Genomic DNA, 19,044 nt, shown 5'->3' with positions numbered 1-19,044 from the left:
CAAAAAGATAGTGAGTGCATCATGAACAAGTAGGGTTCATCCTAGGAATGCTAGGTTGGTTCAACATATAAAAATGAATAAATGTAATTCATCACTCTGTAGACTCAAAGATAAAAATCAAATGAGCATCTCAACAGATGCTGAGAAAACATTTAATAATAACATAAAATACAGCATCCCTTCGAATTCAAAATGCTATAAAAACTAGGGATAACAGGAACATACTCAACATTGTAAAGGCTATCTATGCTAAGCCCCCAGCCAATATCATTCTAAAAGGAGACAAATTGAATGCATTCCCTCTAAAAACTGGAAAAATACAAGAATGCCCTGTGTTATCATTTCTATTTAACACAGTTCTTGAAACTCTAGCTAGAATAATCAGACAGATGAAAGATATTAAAGGGATACAGATAGAAAAAGAAGAATTCAAATTATCACTATTTGCAGATGATGTGATTATATACCTAGAAGACCCAAACATTCCACCAGAAATTTCCTAGAACTAATAAATGAATTCAGAAAAGTAGCTGGATATAAAATCAACACTCATAAATCAAAGGTATCTCTGTACATCAGTGACAAATCCACTAAAAGAGAAACTAGGAAAACCATCTCATTTACAATAGCCTCAAAAATAAAATAAAATAAAATACTTGGGAATAAACTTAACAAAAGAGGTGAAAGATCTCTACAATGAAAATTAAAGCACACTAAAGAAAAAAATTAAAGAAGAACTTAGAAGATGAAAAGATCTACCTTATTTTTGAATAGGCAGAATTAATATTGTCCAAATGACCATAGTACCAAAATCACTATACAGATTCAATGCAATTCCAATCAATGCAATACCTTATAGAAATAGAAAAAGCAATCATGAAATTCATCTGGAAAAGTAAGAGACCCAGAATAGCCAAAGCAATCCTTATCAAAGGATTGTGAAGCTGGTGGTATTACTATTCCAAACATTAAATTATACTACAGAGCAACAGTAATAAAAATAGCATGGTATTGTTACCAAACGAGACTTGTAGATCAATGGTTCAGAATAGAGGACACAGAGTCTAATCCACATGACTACAGTTATATTAGACAAAGGTGCCAAAAATGTACATTGGAAAAAAGATAGCCACTTCAACAATGGTGCTAGAAAAACTGGAAATCCACACGTAACAAAATGAAATTAAACCTCTATCTCTCATCATACACAAAACTCAACTCAAAGTGGATCAGAGACCTAGGAATTAAGTCAGAGACCTTGTGCCTAATGAAAGAAAAAGTAGGCCCAAATCTCCATCATGTCAGATGAGGCCCCAACTTTTTTGATAAGACTCCTATAGTACAAGAATTAAAATCAATAAATGGTATGGTTTTAAACTAAAAAGCTTCTTATCAGCGAAAGAAAGAATCAGTGAGGTGCATAGAGAGCCTACAGAATGGGAGCAAATCTTTACCACAAGCAAATCATATATAGCACTAATATTTAGCATACATAAAGCACTCAAAAACCTTAACACCAAATAAACAAACAACAACAACAAAAAATCAATAAATGGACCAAGGTACTGAATAGACATTTCTCAAAGCGGATATACAATTAATCAACAAACATGAAAAAATGTTCTATATCTCTAGCAATTAGAGAAATGCAAATCAAAACTACTCTAAGATTTCATCTCATTCCAGTCAGAATGGCAGCTATCAAGAATACAAACAACAATAAGTGTTGGCGAGGATGTAGGGGAAAGGCACACTCATACAGTGTTGGTGGGACTGATAATTGGTACAGCCAATCTGGAAAGCAGTATGGAGATTTCTTGGAAAACTGGGAATGGACCACCATTCCAGCTATCTCACTCCTCAGTTTATACCCAAAGGACTTAAAACAGCATATTAAAGGGACACAGCCATTTCAATGTTTATAGCAGCACAATTCAAAATAGGTAAATTATGGAACCAACCTGGATACCCTTCAGTAGATGAATGGATAGGGAAACTTTGGTATATATACACAATAGAACATTACTCAGCATTAAAAGAGAATAAAATCATGGCATTTGCAGGTGAATGGATGAAATTGGAGAACATAAGGATAAGTGAAGCAAGCCAATCCCCCCAAACCAAAGGCTGAATGTTTTCTTTTTCTTTTTTTTAAAGATAGACTTTAGAGAGAGAGAAAAATTTTTTAATATTTATTTTTTAGTTCTTGGCAGACACAACATCTTTATTTAATTTTTTTTATGTGGTGCTAAGGATCGAACCCAGTGCCCCTCATATGCCAGGAGAGCATGCTACTGCTTGAGCCACATGCCCAGTGATGTGGGATGTGGATGTTTTCTTTGATATGAGGATGATGACTCATAATGGTGATGGGGGTGGGAGAGCAAGGGAGAAATGGAGAAACTTTAGATAGGACAAAGGGGAGGAAAGGGGAAGGAGAAGAAAGGAGGCGGCAAATGGGTAGGAATGATGGTAGAATGAGTTAGACATCATTACCCTAAGTAAATGCATAAGACATAAATGGTGTGAAAATACTTTGTGTACAATCAGTTACTTGAAAAATTGTGCTCTATATGTGTAATATGAAATGAATTGCATTTTGCCATCAAGTACAACAAATTAGAATAAATAAATAATTTAATAAACAGAAAGAAAACCAAGAAAGTGCCAGATTAAAGAAAAAGACAAAAAACTCAATTGACAATATCAATTGTCAATTGAATTTTGATATCAATTGTTTCCTTATCCATTCATCTACTGAAAGGAAATATGATATCATATAAAAGATATTCACAAAAAGGAAAAAAATCACAATATTTTTTTCCCAATTACTGGTAGGAAAATCCTTAAAAATATATTAGAAAATTGACTATAAAGACTTAATCTTGTTAGTGCATGATATGTTACATTCCAATTATAATTATATATTTTTTTGTATCTATTGAAAATCTTTTTCTTAAAAGAAAAGAAAAACATAAAGGACTTTATATACATGTTATCAAAATTTATCATAAAGTTATAAAAATGAAGGCAATTTGGTATTGATGCAACAAAAGATGAAGTCAATGAAACATTATAGTCAATTCTGAAACACATATGTTTAATCACCTCACTTGTAAGAGAGGTGACATTGCCTGTCATGGGATGTGAAAACGGTGAGAGTTGCAATACATGATGTTCACTCATTTAGATTTAGTTAATTTAGATGGAAGATATGAATTGAAATAAATGACTTCTGATAACTTCCTCACATCATGGAACAATTATCATTCCTGACATTATAGACTTCAGTGTGATAAGTAAAGAGAAATTCTAAAAGTCAACCAAAAATCTTCAAGAATTGAGGTAGGGAAAACTTCTTTGGAGATAGAAAATTCAACCCACAGAAGTTTAAAATTTTTTAAACATGTTTTTAGCATATACATATATTAAATTAATTTTCTTAAAAAGGATTTCTTGTCATGAATATGAAGACTGAGTAAAAAGAAAAATCATTGAGTAGGAGGTATTGCAAATACATGTATCAGATAATGTGTTACATAGGTATTATATTTTTTATAACAGTGAAAAATGAAAAAGCAATTTAATTAAAAGAATAGTGGGGCATCTGCATAGGCACTTCATTATATGTGATATCCTAATGAGAAAAAAAAAATCATGTAATTCTCAAAGTCACTAAGTACCTATCAAAATTTGAACAACAACAACAAAAAGATTGATGGTATCAAGTATTGGCGAAAATGGTGGAGCCTTTGAACTATCATATAGTACAGATATGAATTTATGTATTTAGACAAGTTATTCACCATGGTCTCAGCATATCTGAATGGTATGATAGAGGAATTCCACTGCCATGTGTATCCCCAACAAATATGCATATACCTGTTTAGGAGAAGTTATGCACACAAAGGCTCTCACCAGCCCAATATATGATAGTATAAGCATACAATCATATATACAACACTGAGAATAAGCAAAAGTGCATGAAGTATATAAGAAAAGTACACACACACACTTCAAATATAGGCAAATTTAATTTCAGCTTGGGAATGAAATTTGTTCTGTTGATTAATTTGGACATCCTTGACTCTTAATACTTAATCTCAGGCTTCCTCCCAATCAGTTAAAACGGTTGACTGCTTGGGAAATCTTTGCTCTGGAGTAACTGTTGGGCTGATTGAGATTTTCTTAGAGAAGCCCTACAGTTTGAAACCATTTTCTTTTCAAGGTGTCAAGCCCTGCCTTGTATTCTCAAGGCTTTTTGACTTACCTGTCCTCATTCTTAATATATTGTGCGTAGGTGTTTCCTAGATCCCCCAAATCTCTTATACTTCTGTGAATTGTTCTCTGCCTGCTGAGGGAGTGTGTGACTACACTAGCTGAACAGGCTTGACAATGGCGATCTTTCTATGCTGTAATACCAATAATGTAAAAGGGGTATTAAAATTTCATCTAGTTCATGAAACAGTACACAAGCTTAAAAATCATTCATAAAAAAAAAATCACCATGGGATGGGGGTGAGGCTTAGTGGCAGAGTGCTTACGTAGTACTCACAAGGTCACAAGGTCCTGGGTTCAATTCCCAGTACTAACAAAAACAACCATATATATATATAAAATATTCCATAAAATTGTATCATTTCCCTGTTTAAACTTAATTTGCCTGTGTAAATCTACAAAATAGTTTTAAGAGGCCACTTATAAAAATTGTCTTCACTGTTCTAGTCATGAAATTAGTCAAAGAAAATTTATATTCATGGTACATTGATATGATTGCAGAAGCATATAAATTTAGTTGGCCTTGACCTAATGAGACCAAAATGTATAATTGTCATGGAACATTTCCAGTGATTTAGCCTGATTATTGGTCATCATTTGAACATCATTGAAATACCCATATGGGTTGTGTTAGCTTGCCTTCTATTCTTTGATATTACAAAACCTGATAAAATCAGGCAATATCATCAAATTGAAAAGGCAACTTATCTTTTTAGTGCCATCAATAGGGGGTTGATTCTTCTATCAGTGTATTTATGTATCAGGGAAAGCTACATAAAATACTCTTCATGTGATAGATTGTAGGAAGGGACAGAAAAGATTGTATTTATTTTGGGGACTCTTTAATTTTAAAAAGCTTCATTACATTAGACTACTGATTTGTTATATCCTTACTTTCAGCAATAAAATATTTATATCAATTTACATTATTTTATTAACTTCTAAATTTAAATGTAACAAATGCATGTAGTAGGATATTTACAATATATAACAAATCATATAGAGAAATTAAATTCATCCATTACCACTGAGAAAAAAAACAAGCATTATTATTATTTTATTGTACTGTCATTTGTTCTCAGTTTTATGTTTTTTTTTGCATTTATATGCATGCTTTGAGCAGGAAAATAGTGTGACCTGATTAATGTATTCATATTAGGTAATCTAAAAGGAAGCAATTAAAAAAGTGAACAACCAAATAGGAAACTGTTGCTATAGATAGAGCAGGCCAGACCCAGGTGTCAAGAGGATGGTATAAGTGTTTCTTTTACATAAATTGTAAGGATACACATGACAGTTGTGTTTATGGATTATATTAGACAACTTCTACATGGGACTTAAGATATTCACCACTCCTACCTGCTCCAGCCACAACTGTTCCTCCTATCACCACCACCACTGCCATAACCAACTGTTAAATATCATAAGGATGGAGATTATCCATCTCTTATCTTCCACCTGGATTTTTCCTATCAATGTTGAAATGTGAAATATTTGAGGGTGTCTTTTAATTCCTATGCATAAACAATATGAACTTGAAAGGTTGTTAATGTCCTGTGGGTAATATGGGCTGATGAATAACTACTTCTCACTTTCTTTCACTAGGTGAAGTTGCCGATGATACAGTCATAAAACTTTTTTCGGGAGATCAGGCTAAGTTTATTGACAATAGGCACTTATAATAATAATTTAGAGCTTGATTACTCACTAGTTTAAAAACGATGAGAAGCTCCTTTTTGTTAGTGAGTACATTAGTGAAGACCCTTGGCGTGCAGTGATGCTGTAATTACTAATTCTTTCATTTATGTATAATTTTGATGAGGTTTTCATGGAAAGTGAATCATGAGATATGCAGTAGCTGTTGACATTTGAATGACACAAAGTAATGCTAAATATAAGATCTTTGGAATGAATTGTCCTTCAAAAATGCATTGAAGTTCTAAGAAAATAAAAGGAAAATGATGAGAAATATCAGCTCACTAATAACATGCAGTTAAAAATGTCTGATAACTTTTGCAATATATTTTAAGAGGAATGATATGCCTTGTAGATGCAGGAACGACTATACTGATGATCAAGTCCAGTATCTATTTCCCAAAGTGGAAGCACTGCAAAAGAAGAAAAATGTACAAATGTTGCATATCTTCTAAGAAAGGATCCTGACAAGGGAAAGAAATGGGAACTTGAAAAGCATTTTGTAGACACATCTAAAAATATGAAACTCTCATATTCTGTTCAACCCTTTAGAAGCAGATGCAGCCCTAGTTTCATAGCTAAAGAAGAAGAGTTTCTTCTTGCCTAGAGATTGTGTCATGACTTCACCTGAGACAGATACCTCACAAGAAGATGTGTATTTTTCTTAAGTTCTAACCCCCATAACTAACTCCTCATTGTTCCTATATCACATAACAAGAGTCAAACATTAGACCAGTCTGAGAAGGGGATTATATCCTATGATCCAGGGAGAAATCACAGAGCAAAACATATGAAAGGCTGGTTAATATGCATGAGCAGGAATGTATATGCATGTGAATGTACCTTGAGGATGTGAGACTGAGAGAAGAAGATATGAACTCCAAAGCTGAATAAGGAAAACTTTATTTGTGGGGAGACATGAAACCATAATTGGGCTTTCAGTATTACTTCAAATTTACCTGGAACCTGATCTTCTAATATTTTGAGATAGGTTTATGAATGTTGGACATACAATGCCTGCCGTGTATAAGGTGGAGATGCTAGACCTGTCCTCTTGTAGTATTGAGAAGAGTATCAGCAAGCTCAGAAAGGTAAAAACTTTGAATGGCTGAGATAAGACCTACTAATCAGACATGGGTGATAAGGAATGAACTGGTGAAGGAGCTGTAATATCTTTGAAAGCTTGATGACAGCTGTTCATTGAGGGCCAGAATTGATATGCCTACTATCAACGATATTTAGAATGACAGAATACAGGCACCAAAGGCCAGTTTTTTTAAAGTGAAGAAGCTATCATTAATATAATGGACTGTAACCCTGATACATTGACTTACAATATTTGAAAATATCAATTAAACCTCATGGTTCCTAGGATAGTCAAATAAGTTTTGATTGACTTTAATAGCTAAAAATTTAAAAGGTGATTATTACATTGGAAAACCCATAGATGCTCATTTCATTTCTTTCTTAAGTGCAGAGTTAGAGTAGATTGCTTGCAGAGGATGCCAGAAAAACTCAAGGCAAACCCCTGAAATGCCATCCCAGACACCTATTGTACATAATTGGAGACAAGGTGATAAAGAATATTTGTCAAAGTCTATATATTGTCATACATTTGAAATAAACTTAACTTGGTGATTATTTCTCAATTTCTGTTCCAGGGAAAAAGAACACTTAGAAGGTGATATTGCTTTATATTTGTTCCTAAGTGTGAAATTGTTGTGGGGAAGACCAAGTGGAAGCTCTGGAATTATTTCTGATGTAGTCTAGATTGTATATCAGAAGATGGGATATAAACTCCTTGAAGTTTTTAGAATTCTATTAGTTTGGAGATAATTTATCCTTCTTAAGTAAAGAACAATTTATTGTACTATATACTTCCTAATTTAAAATAATTGGTTTATGGAAAGTATCTTTGGAATTTTCAGCACATGTATGAGACATGGGGAATGCCCTTTTTTGGGCAACTTACAAATTGCTGTTGCACATGTGTTATAGAATTATAGAGGAACATGGGCAGATAAAGTCTCTAGTAAATTCTGTTTGTCAACTTTGATCATATCACCAAGAATATGTAGTAGTACTAGAGGTCTATATAGAAAAAAAAACGAATGCTAGTTGACATCAGTAGTTCTTCAAGGACTCTGGGTAACTTCTCGCAGTGCAACTGAAATTCTGGCCTTTCCTCTAGGGCATCCGTGTTCCATATTAGATGAGGAGAAATGAAAGACTTTGCCCAGTGTACATTGCATGGGTAAGGATGAAAAGTCATTGTTACTAGTCCTGTGGTGGGGCATATCACTCAGAAAATACTCCAAGTCCCAATTTTGTCCAAATTAGACGGTGTTTATTTAGCCTGCTGGCCTGCAACTGCTCCCCACAGGACCTATCACTGTCTCTGCAAGGAAAAGCTTAGAGACTGAGCATTTTCGGATATTGAAATGCAAAAACCACATCTGGGTTGACCTAGTTGCAAGCAAGCAGGTACAGAAGCTGAATTGGGCAGTTAGTGAGACAATGCAATGGGTACATTGGTATTTCCCACAGGACTTTTCAGGTTGGCATAGCAGCAAGCAAGCAGAAGGGAAGATGGTCAAAATAATACTAGTTGAGTACAAGTTAGAGAATGGTTACTAACATCTGGACAATCAATCTCTGACAAGGTGCATTGCCCAGAAAAAAATGGAAACCAAAGAGAACAATTTTACATTGTATAAGAATTAGTATTTTGTGTTGCCAAGTATATTATGCTAGGTAACTATCAGTGGACACAGAAACGGGGCTTTTCCACGGAAGAAGCATTTCTTAAATGATATAGAGTCTCAGGGTAAAATGGAGTCTGTTTGGTAATTGCCCATATAGCCTGGCCCATAACAGTCCAAGGTTTAACCTTTAGTTAATCTAAAGTAAGGGAGGACTGAGAAGATAAAAGAATATGAGAGACAAATTGCACCTCTTCCTTTTGTCCTCTCACTTAGGCATCAGTCTTGCATACTGTATATAATTTCTTAGAGAACTGCCCTGTGGAATTCAGAAAACAGCATTAAGAGTTGGCTTACATGACAAAATAACCTCACTGACTCTCCTAACTTTCTGGATTTATTACCTTTAATCCTTACTTCTTAATAAAGTTGTAGCATATACTAGTTTTGCATCAGGCTATGCTAGCTAAGGAAACCCCAAATAAGCCATGGATTGAGCTGGAAGGTTGATGAAGAGAGAAAAAAAAGATAAGCCCAGAAGTTATTTAGGTACCATTTTCTAAGACACAAAAAACTGGAAGAAGCCTAAGGATTACAATGCCAACAACTATTCATTAGTTCATTCTTCCAAGAGAACACCATGTAGACATTCTAAGGCTGGGAAACAGGCTTTGGTGTAGGTTTTTGAGTGAGTGGGAACCCTACATTGCAACCTTATATGTGTGATGAGAGCTATAAATAAACACCTGAGAGTCAACAAAAAGAACACTTGAAAGACAGATCATACCCATAGGGAAATCACAGAGATCAGCACTACCCTCAAAAACGTGGAAGATGAAAGTCCAGTGAGACTTACTGCATCCCTCATTGAACTTACTTAGGTAAGAGATGTCTGAGATTTTGGAAATGACAGCAGTTGCTGAATTAAATTGTAGTTGTAATTCTAGGAGGGATTTGCTTACTAGAGCAAATCTAAGGAGAAATGAAAGAAGTGGCAATGCTTTTTCCCCATTTCAAATGCTATCCAGTTTTACTCTGAACTAGAAGTCAGCGATAGACTTGACAGCTTAGCTCTGTGCTGCATCCTACCTCCAGTTCTTTGTCAAACCCTGCCCACAGGAAACCAGATCACCTCATCGTCCTGTAGAATATCATGATAGTCAAATAATCTGTGACCATCATTTTGCATGGAGCTACATAGCAGAGAGTGGTAGTGACAATGTATTCTTTCACAAGTCCCAGACGTGCCACCCTGGGAAGAATACACTCTATTTCTGGTACTAATTCTATTTTAATAAGAAAAAATATAAGTGTTAAAATAGTAATTCCTGAAATACAGTAGCGTTTTTTTTTCTTTTAAGTGTTTTGATTTGGAGATTAGTAGTGTATACAATCAGGACAGCTACAGAACAGTAGTTCTTTCTGGGCTGAAGTTCTTTCTCCACCGTCCTCTGAATTAAAACAGCCTTTGATCTGGGTTATTTAGATGAGATGGGGAATGATAGAGGGAAAATCTCAGCAAAATAAACTAAGATAAATAATGATAGTGCATGTTGAATGATTAACTGGTGTAATGTTTTTAGTACTTTAACTTTTGCATATAAAATGTAAGAGCAGTACTATTTTCCTCATTTGATCAAGGAGAAATTTGAGAAGCAGAGTGTTCGATTAACGTGCTGAAAGTTATAAGTGGTAAGTGAAATAGTCAATCCTGTTATGAACTGAATGTTTATACTCCCCCAAACTTCACAGGTTGAAATTCTAACCACCAGTGTGACAGCATTTGAACTAGGGGCTTTGGGAAATAATTAGTTCATGAATATGGATCCCTTATGAATGGAATTAGTGAACTTGTAAGAAGAGATGTTGGAACTTTGTTTACTCTACTCTCCTCCTGTAGGATACAATGAAAAGCCGTTATCTGCAAACCAGGAAGGAGGCCCTTATCAGACTCATCAGACACTGGATCACTGGAATCTTTTGGTCACCCAGTTTTGGGTATTTTGCTATAAAAGCCCAAGCTGACTGAGACAGGCCCATGACTTAACACCCACTGAATTAAATTACTACCCCACAATATCACCTAAGGCAGTTTGAAGCATTGGGATAGTCCTGTTAAGAAGTAGTGAGCTTTGGACAATAATGTCCATCACTTTCCATCATCATTTCTAACCCCATACCCCCTCCCTTCCTCTCCCTCCCCTCTGCCCTATCTAGAGTTCACATATTATTAACCAAAGTATATGTATAAGGACACAAATTGGTGTGCATATACTTTGTAGATCACCAGAGATATGAAAAATTGTGCTCTATATGTGTAATAAGAATTGTCATGCATTGTGCTGTCATATATAAATAAAAAAATAATTAAAAAGATGAGAATAAATAAATAAATAATAGATAAATTCTGAATTACAAAACTTAAAAATAAAGTAATGAGCTAAGAAATAAAGGAAATAAATTCCTATCGCTTTAAGAGGAATGGAAATAAATATTAGGTATGCTGATTGCCAATTTATTCTTAGTAGTATAACATGAGGAAGGGTAATTGCCAATGTGATAGTGTTTAGAGGTGGGGTTTAGAGAGGTATTTAAAGTCATGCGGGTACTTATTGACTTTCTCTCTTTCTGTTTCTCCTGTTTACTGAGTGAGGATACAAAGAGAAGACAGCAATCTACAAACTAAAAAGCTGACCCTTACCAGACACTGGAACTGCTAGAACCTGTACCTTTAAATTTCCAGTTATTGCAGAAATAATTATTTAGGATGAGCTTATATAGGAGTAAAAAAGGTACTTAATCCAACATGATTGTTGCCTTTATACAAAGAGAGCAGACACAGAGATATTATTATTTTATTAATAAAGTCTAAATTTCTATACTTATTAAAAATGGCCATTTTGATAAACTATTTTTTCAAAGTGAACTGTAAAGTCAGCAAAGATTGGTTTGTCCCATTGAACATTCTGGATATACTTGATATAATGCATTACCACTTTTTAAATCTGAAAACGAAACAATGTTTTTCATACTTGAGGTCACCCAGAAAAATATTCATTCCTTACTGTTGATAAATGAGAAAATACATTTGGCTTAAGAAAGTGTTAGGTATGTTACAAATAAGTATAATATACTTTAAAGTAACATCAGAAATCAGAAATATGTCAAATGAATTTAGTAAATTTTGACACAAATGATGATACATGAAAATAAATTATCTGACAGTCTATACATGAAGTAAATTAAAATAATTTAATATAATAATTAAAATAAAAATATTAACAATATAATAATGGAGAAAGTGATAAAATTATCAAAAGATATACAATGTGATATATTGTAAGGATATATTTTAGCTTCATGTTTATCTAATTTTATAATAATAAAACTAAATTTTATAAAATAGAGTAATGTACTACTTAAATATAAGAAAAATATTTGATTGATGAATAAAACATACTATAAATATCTTTAAAATGCCAAATACAGTTGGAAGTAATCAAAGAATAATTGAAGTAAATTAAAAAACTCAGACAAAACAAATTCATTTTATCATATACTAACACAAATCTAATTACTGATATATAAAAGATTTGATCTACAATTACTACTTAATGTCATAAATTATATTGCCAGCACTTTGCTTGTAAAAATCAATGTAATTTTATTTTGCTCAAATTGCCCATTTAAAACAAGAAAATTGAATTAAGCATAAATATCCCTTTTGTGTAGTGTAAGTCTAAAACTTAGGTAATGATGAAAATTAGAAAAACCATGAATAATTTTATCCTGAGAGTATTTTACCATTAAACATTACTGAAGCACAAACTAGTAAAATTCTATTAATTTATCTTTGTATTAAGTTGATATATAGTATAAAGCTTGAATCTGGATTGTCCCCAAAGGCTCATGCATTGAGCACTTGGAATCCAATGCAGTAATGTCCAGTTGAGGGGCTTCGGGGAAGTGAAAGGCTCAGGATGGCTCTCAACAGATTAATGCACTGATAGCTCGATGCACTAGTGGGAGTCAGTAGAGATTGGAAAGTGGAACCTGGGTACCAAGAGTGGGTCCTTGGAGCATACCCTTCAGGACTACATCATTAGGGACTACATCATGTCCCGGGCCCCTTCCTTTCTCTCTCTGTCTTCTCTCTCTCCCTCTGCTTTCTGGATATCATGAGCTGAGCAGCTTTCTTCCACCACATGCCTCTGCCATGCTGTTCTGCTTCATCTCAGACCCAAAGCAATTGAGCCAGCTGACCATGGGATTAAACCTCTGAAACCTGAGCCAAAAACAATCATGAGTTGCTATGTCAGGTATTTTGGTCATAGCAACAACAAAAAAAACTGACAAACACAAATGGGGTACAATGCAATACTTGGATACATACATGCACAGTGTTCTGTTTAAATCAGTGAAACACAGCTATCCCCTCATATATAAATTTCATGGCGAAGACTTTCAAAGTATTCTTTCTCTCCTTCCTCCCTAGAGAGAGTATCTCTAGCCTCTGGTAACCACCTCTCTACTCTCAAGTTCTCTGAGATCAACTTTTTTATACTCTGATCTTAAATGAGACTGGGTAGTGCTTCTTTTTTCAGCATCTGTCTTTATTTACATTTATTTGATCTCTAGTTCAATCTATGTTGTTAAAAATGACAAAAATCCCATCATTTCCATGGCTGAATAGTATTCCATGTGTATATATACCACATTTTCTTTATCCATTCATCAGTTGATAGGTCGTTTCAAATTCATGGCTGCTGTAAATTGTACTGCAATGAATATGGGAGTGCAGATGTCTCTTTTGACAGACGTGTTTCGTTTCCATTCTATAAACACAGAGGAATGAGATTGCTGAATCATATGGTCACCCTACTTTGATTTTTAAAGGAATTTCCACACCGACTTCCATAATGACAGTACTAATTCTCACCAGTAGTGTATTAGGGTTCTCACCAATAGTGTATTAGGGTTCCCTTTCCTTCACATCCTTGCTAGTACTTGTTATCCTTTATTCATTTTCATAATAACCATTCTTAATAAAGTGAGGTAATACATCAATGTGGTTTTGATTTACATTTCCCTAATGATTAGTGATTTTTGAGCCTTTTTTTCCTTATGATTTTTGACTATCTGTATGTCTTCTTTAGAGAAATATCCATTTAGGTAAATTTTTAACCAGGGTTTCTGGTGTTTGATTTTGAGCTTTTGGAGTTTCTTATATGTTCTGGATATTAGCCAATTATCAGTTGTGCAACAGCACATTAAAAAGATTATTTAAAAGACCAAGTGTGATTGAGATTGATCTCAGGGATGCAAGGATGGCTTAACACATGCAAATCACTTAAGTGAGACATCACATCAACAAAATAAAGGACAAAATAGGCATTTGATAAATGCAACACTACCACTACTTCATGATAAAATTTCTAAACAAGTTAGTTATACAATGAATTTCCCTTAATGTAATAAAATAAATATATAACAAGCCAACAGCTAGCATTATTCTGAATGAGAACGTTTAAAACTTTCTAAGATTTGGAACAAGACAGAGATGCCTCTTCTCACCACTTTTATTTGACATGGTTCTGGAAGTCCTATGTGCAATCCAGCAAGAGAAAGAAATAACCTCCAATTTGGAAGAGAGGCCATTAAATTCTCATCTTTTACAGATGATATGATCTTGTATAGAAAACCTGAAAGACCCCACCAAAAACCAGTAAACTACCAAATGAATTCAGTAAAGTTGGAAGATACAAAACCATAAAAAATAAACTAGTAGCATGTATGCCAATTGCATATTATCTGAAATAGTAATCATGAAAGCAATTTTATTCCAAAGCTACAATAAACAAACAAACAAAAGACCTGATGTTAAATTTAACTAATGGCATGAAAGATTTCTATAACAAAAATTATGCAAAATTGATGAAAAATATTGAAGATGACACACACATGCACACACACAGAAGAAAGGAAAGGCATTCCATTTTCACGAACTGAAAAATCAAAATTGTTAAAATGTCCACACACACAGAGACATCTCTAGATTCTGTGCAATCCCTATCAAAATACTAATGACATAATGGAACTAGAAAAAAATACAAAAAATTTATGGAACCCCAAGAAAACCTCAAATAAAACCCCAAGAAACCTCAAATAATCAAAGGTCTCTTGAACAACAGAATGAAGCAGAAGGTATTATCCCACTTGATTCAAGATACACAAGAAAGTCAAAGTTATTTTTAATCTTTGAGGTGCTCAAGAAATAGGGCTGTCTAAAAATACATGGTTTATTTATTTGCCATCTAAATTATGACACTGACAGAAAAATCAGGACATATTAACTTAACATTAAAATTTCAAAAAGATCTCTCTTTTGTTCCCCACCATCAAACCAAACTTCCTGGATAATATTTGTACAGAATTTCATGCTTTGTGATATGGCTTTACCTAATTATCACAATTGATATGCACAATAAAATAGTAATATACGCAGGACAGATGCAGGTATCTCTCGGTACAAATGAGGGAGTTAACTATTCACAGTTTGTGTTGTCCTGAATCATAAGGCAGATAAATTATGATGCTACAATTTAATTCTGACTTCTAATTGCTCACATTCCTTCATTCTGTAAAACATGCCAAATACAGGTATTTAAAATGTGAGTTAAGTAAGTAACTGAGAAGATTCATGATGGCCTGTAATCCATTATGAAACATGCACATCTTCTAGTAACACTTGCCTCAGCAATTTGAATAAGAGGATGGCTATATATAAGTAAACTAGATATAATCAGGTTCTAATGCAAGTCTCTCTCACCCAGATAGAAATTCATGTCTCCATTGCAAGACGCTCTCTTCAGTTTTCTTGGTTCATAACTGTCTTCCATTCCTTCTTGGGATATTTCCTCCTTGTTGATTATGAGTCCTAAAAGAACTCATACCTCTAATGCTGCTGTCCATCACAAGATCCTTTTCTATTGATGTTATTTCTGCTATTTGTGAAGATAAAAGATGGAAATTCTGTATCAGACTAATACAGTCATGTTCAACTTTGCAACTGGTAATACTTCTCTCTGCCTAGTAGCAGATAGACATGTGGCCACAGGCTTACCCCAATAGGCCAATGCATAAAAGCAGGAACCTTTTTAAGAGGTAACACTAAACCCATGAATCCAGTATTTTAGAGGTCTTCTTTGGAGGTTCTATTTTATATGACAGTTTTGTGTGCCTGTAGAAAGTCAGAGTTTGGAGGAAGTCTGTGTTTTACAAGGCTGGAAATAACTGGGTTCACTGTATGAATTAGTGTTTATGCCATTTGTTACACAGAGTGTATTTTTTCAACTGTAATGTTGAAGACTAAAAATTTATGAAGGTTTAGGAAAACATCAGGAAGGAACTAAACACATAACATACAAATTTCACTTGGAAGATCTCCATCAAATATGCTCATAGCTTTTCCAAAAATGTTTGTTTTGACTCTTATCCAATAGTTATTTGTATCTTTCTTTCTTTTTCCCCCCTGAGATTATTCTTACTTGGGGACAAAACTAAGTCCCTTTTGCTTTCTTTAAGTTACTTTAACTTTAACGTGGCGTAACTTCTAAAAATCTAAATTTTAATGATTCTAGGGTTTTATTTCTTCTTGGAGTAGTTTATTTTTTACAAAAGTGCTTTCCCCTTGAAAAACACTCTGATAACTCATCCATTACCTGTCAATATCAAGAGTAGTTTCCCTGGGTAAATGGGAGGATTAGGAAATTTTTCTGCATTTTTATTCTAAATGCTGTTACAAGAATATAATTTAATTGTGTAATCAAAACACATACTATTTAACCTTAAATCAAAAAGGAATAATGGAACAATATTTTAACTTGTTTCTCTGGTTTGTTTTATATTTGGCATGCTCTGTCTATTACAACAAATCCTTTCTAGAGGACTGCCCAGATGATCTTTATGACTGGCCAGAGAATGAACCTTGACCCTTCCCAATTCTGACCCCAAATAAAGTGGGACTGTGAATATAGGAGGAAAGAAAAAGGTAATATTTTTTTCTTCCCAACGATAGAAACTTGGACCAGTACGTCATTTAGTGTTTCTCTTGAATCATAAAAGCTTTGTCTCTGTCTGTGCCAACTGTAATGGATTTCCCTCTATTGTCATGTTAACGACATCATTTTTTTCTCTTCCTCTCCTTCTAAGGTCATTTTGAGACAACTCATTGAAGCTTTCTCAAACTACACTGAGTGTTTGATATCTGAAATATACAATTAGTGGTATTTGTTCACATTTTATACATCAATATTTTGCATTATGTGTTTTATGCTTTGGCTTCAGCAGATGAAACACTATATGTGCCTTTTTATTTTTTTATTTTTTTGGTACCAGGGACTAAACCTAGAGGTGCTTATCCACTGAGCCACATCCCCAGACCTTTTTAAAATTTTAGTTACAAACAGGGTAACACTAAGTTGTTCAGTGCCCCACTGCGTTGCTGAGAATGAACTGGGTGGGTCTTTTAAAAACGAAGGAGATCTGACTCGTCAAATACACCTCTCTCATTTAGAACATGGAGATTTGCCTTTTAAACAAACTCCAGGTAACCCTGGTATACATAAAGCTTAAAAAGTTCTTTAGAAAAACACAGAATGTAAATGGAAATAAAATGTGTTTAAGAGTCTCATAATATGTGCATAAGGAATCATAGCATCAAGCATATTGAATCTTTATTTTTCCCTCTTTTCAATTCTATAATGCATTTCAAAAGGAAATCCTTGGGCGTTTGAAATGAACCCAAGTCCAATTCATTTCCACTTTGCTGCTTAGATTTATGAATGTCTTCTCTTAAGGTTATTTCAGCAAATTAAGTATAATAATAACTGAAAAGTACTTTTGAGATTTTAATTATATCCCATGCGTATCAGGCATCTTTGCAAAAAAACAAAAAAACAAAAAAACATGAACATGAAAGATTTTTTTAGAAAGTAGTTGACTCTGAATGGATTTATTGTTGACAAAATTAACTGCCAACTGACTCTATTTTTCTGACAGTCAGTAATTAAAAGTTAAAGTGTTATCTATTTTTGTAAATATAAAATAACTTTGGAAGTTTCACTAATTAAATTTCTCCTTAAACTTGTCAAGAATATTAAAGACACAGGTCAAATGTATGGTAGCTATAATTACCTTGCCTGCTTTTGCCATTTTTAGTCAGGCAGAGTTTTTTTTTCTCTGCATTTTCAAGCAGACTGTAATTATTCTTGTCAATTTTAGATGCATTAGTTTCTGGGAAACACCACAATTTTTTTCTAGACCATGTTGTGTTTTCAATTCTAATTCAAGATCCCGAAATGGGCTGCCCTTTGTTGTAATCCAAACAGATGTCTCCATAGTTTTCTCCTCTTGATCTCTATTCTAATCCTATTTGTTGAGATATTATGAAAGAACAAACTAAGTTTTTGTAAGTTCAAGACTATTCATTATCATTATGTAAGAAGCCAATTGAATGTCAAATGGGCCTGATTACTACACAAGTTAACATTTTGGGTCAATGGCTAAGTAGCTTTTATAGTACAATGCAAAAGCTATTATTTGGGTATGGATACCTAGAGAAATACTAACTAACCATTTCTTAGCCTTCATACTTTTTTGTTTGTTCCAATTAGTTATACATGACAGTAGATTGCATTTTGACACATCATACATAAATGGAGTATAGCTTCTTCTTTTAGTTGTATATGATGTAGAATTATACTGGTCATGTAACCATATATGCACATAGGGTGATACTGTCCACTTCTTTCCACTCTCCTTCCCACCCCCACACCCTCTTCTCTTCCTTCACTCCTCTCTGTCTAATCCAAAGTACCTCTATTCTTCACTAGCCCCATGTCCCTTATTGTGAATTAGCATCCACATATGGAAGAAAACATTTGCTCTTTGATTCTTTGGGATTGGCTTATTTCCCTTACAATGATATTCTCCAGCTCCATCCATTTACCTGCAAATGCCATAATTTAATTCTTTAAGACTAAGTAATATTCCATTTTGTGTGTGAGTGTGTGCATATATGTGTGCCATATTTTCTTGATCCATTTATCCATTGAAGGGCACCTAGTTTTGTTCCATAGTTTAGCACTTGTGAATGGAGCTGCATCACTATAGGATGTTGATTTTAAGTCTTTTGGGTATAAAGTGAGGAATGGGGTAACTGAGTCAAATGGTGGCTTTATTCTAAATTTTCTGAGGTACCTTCATACTGCTTTCCATAGTAGTTACACCAATTTGCAGTGCCACCAGCAACGTATGAGTGTACCTTTTCCTCCACATCCTGGCCAAGGTGTATTGTTGCTTGTATTCT

Source organism: Urocitellus parryii, chromosome 5, assembly GCF_045843805.1.
Source record: "Urocitellus parryii isolate mUroPar1 chromosome 5, mUroPar1.hap1, whole genome shotgun sequence".
NCBI lineage: Eukaryota > Metazoa > Chordata > Mammalia > Rodentia > Sciuridae > Urocitellus > Urocitellus parryii.
Note: the sequence above shows the minus strand (reverse complement) of the source record.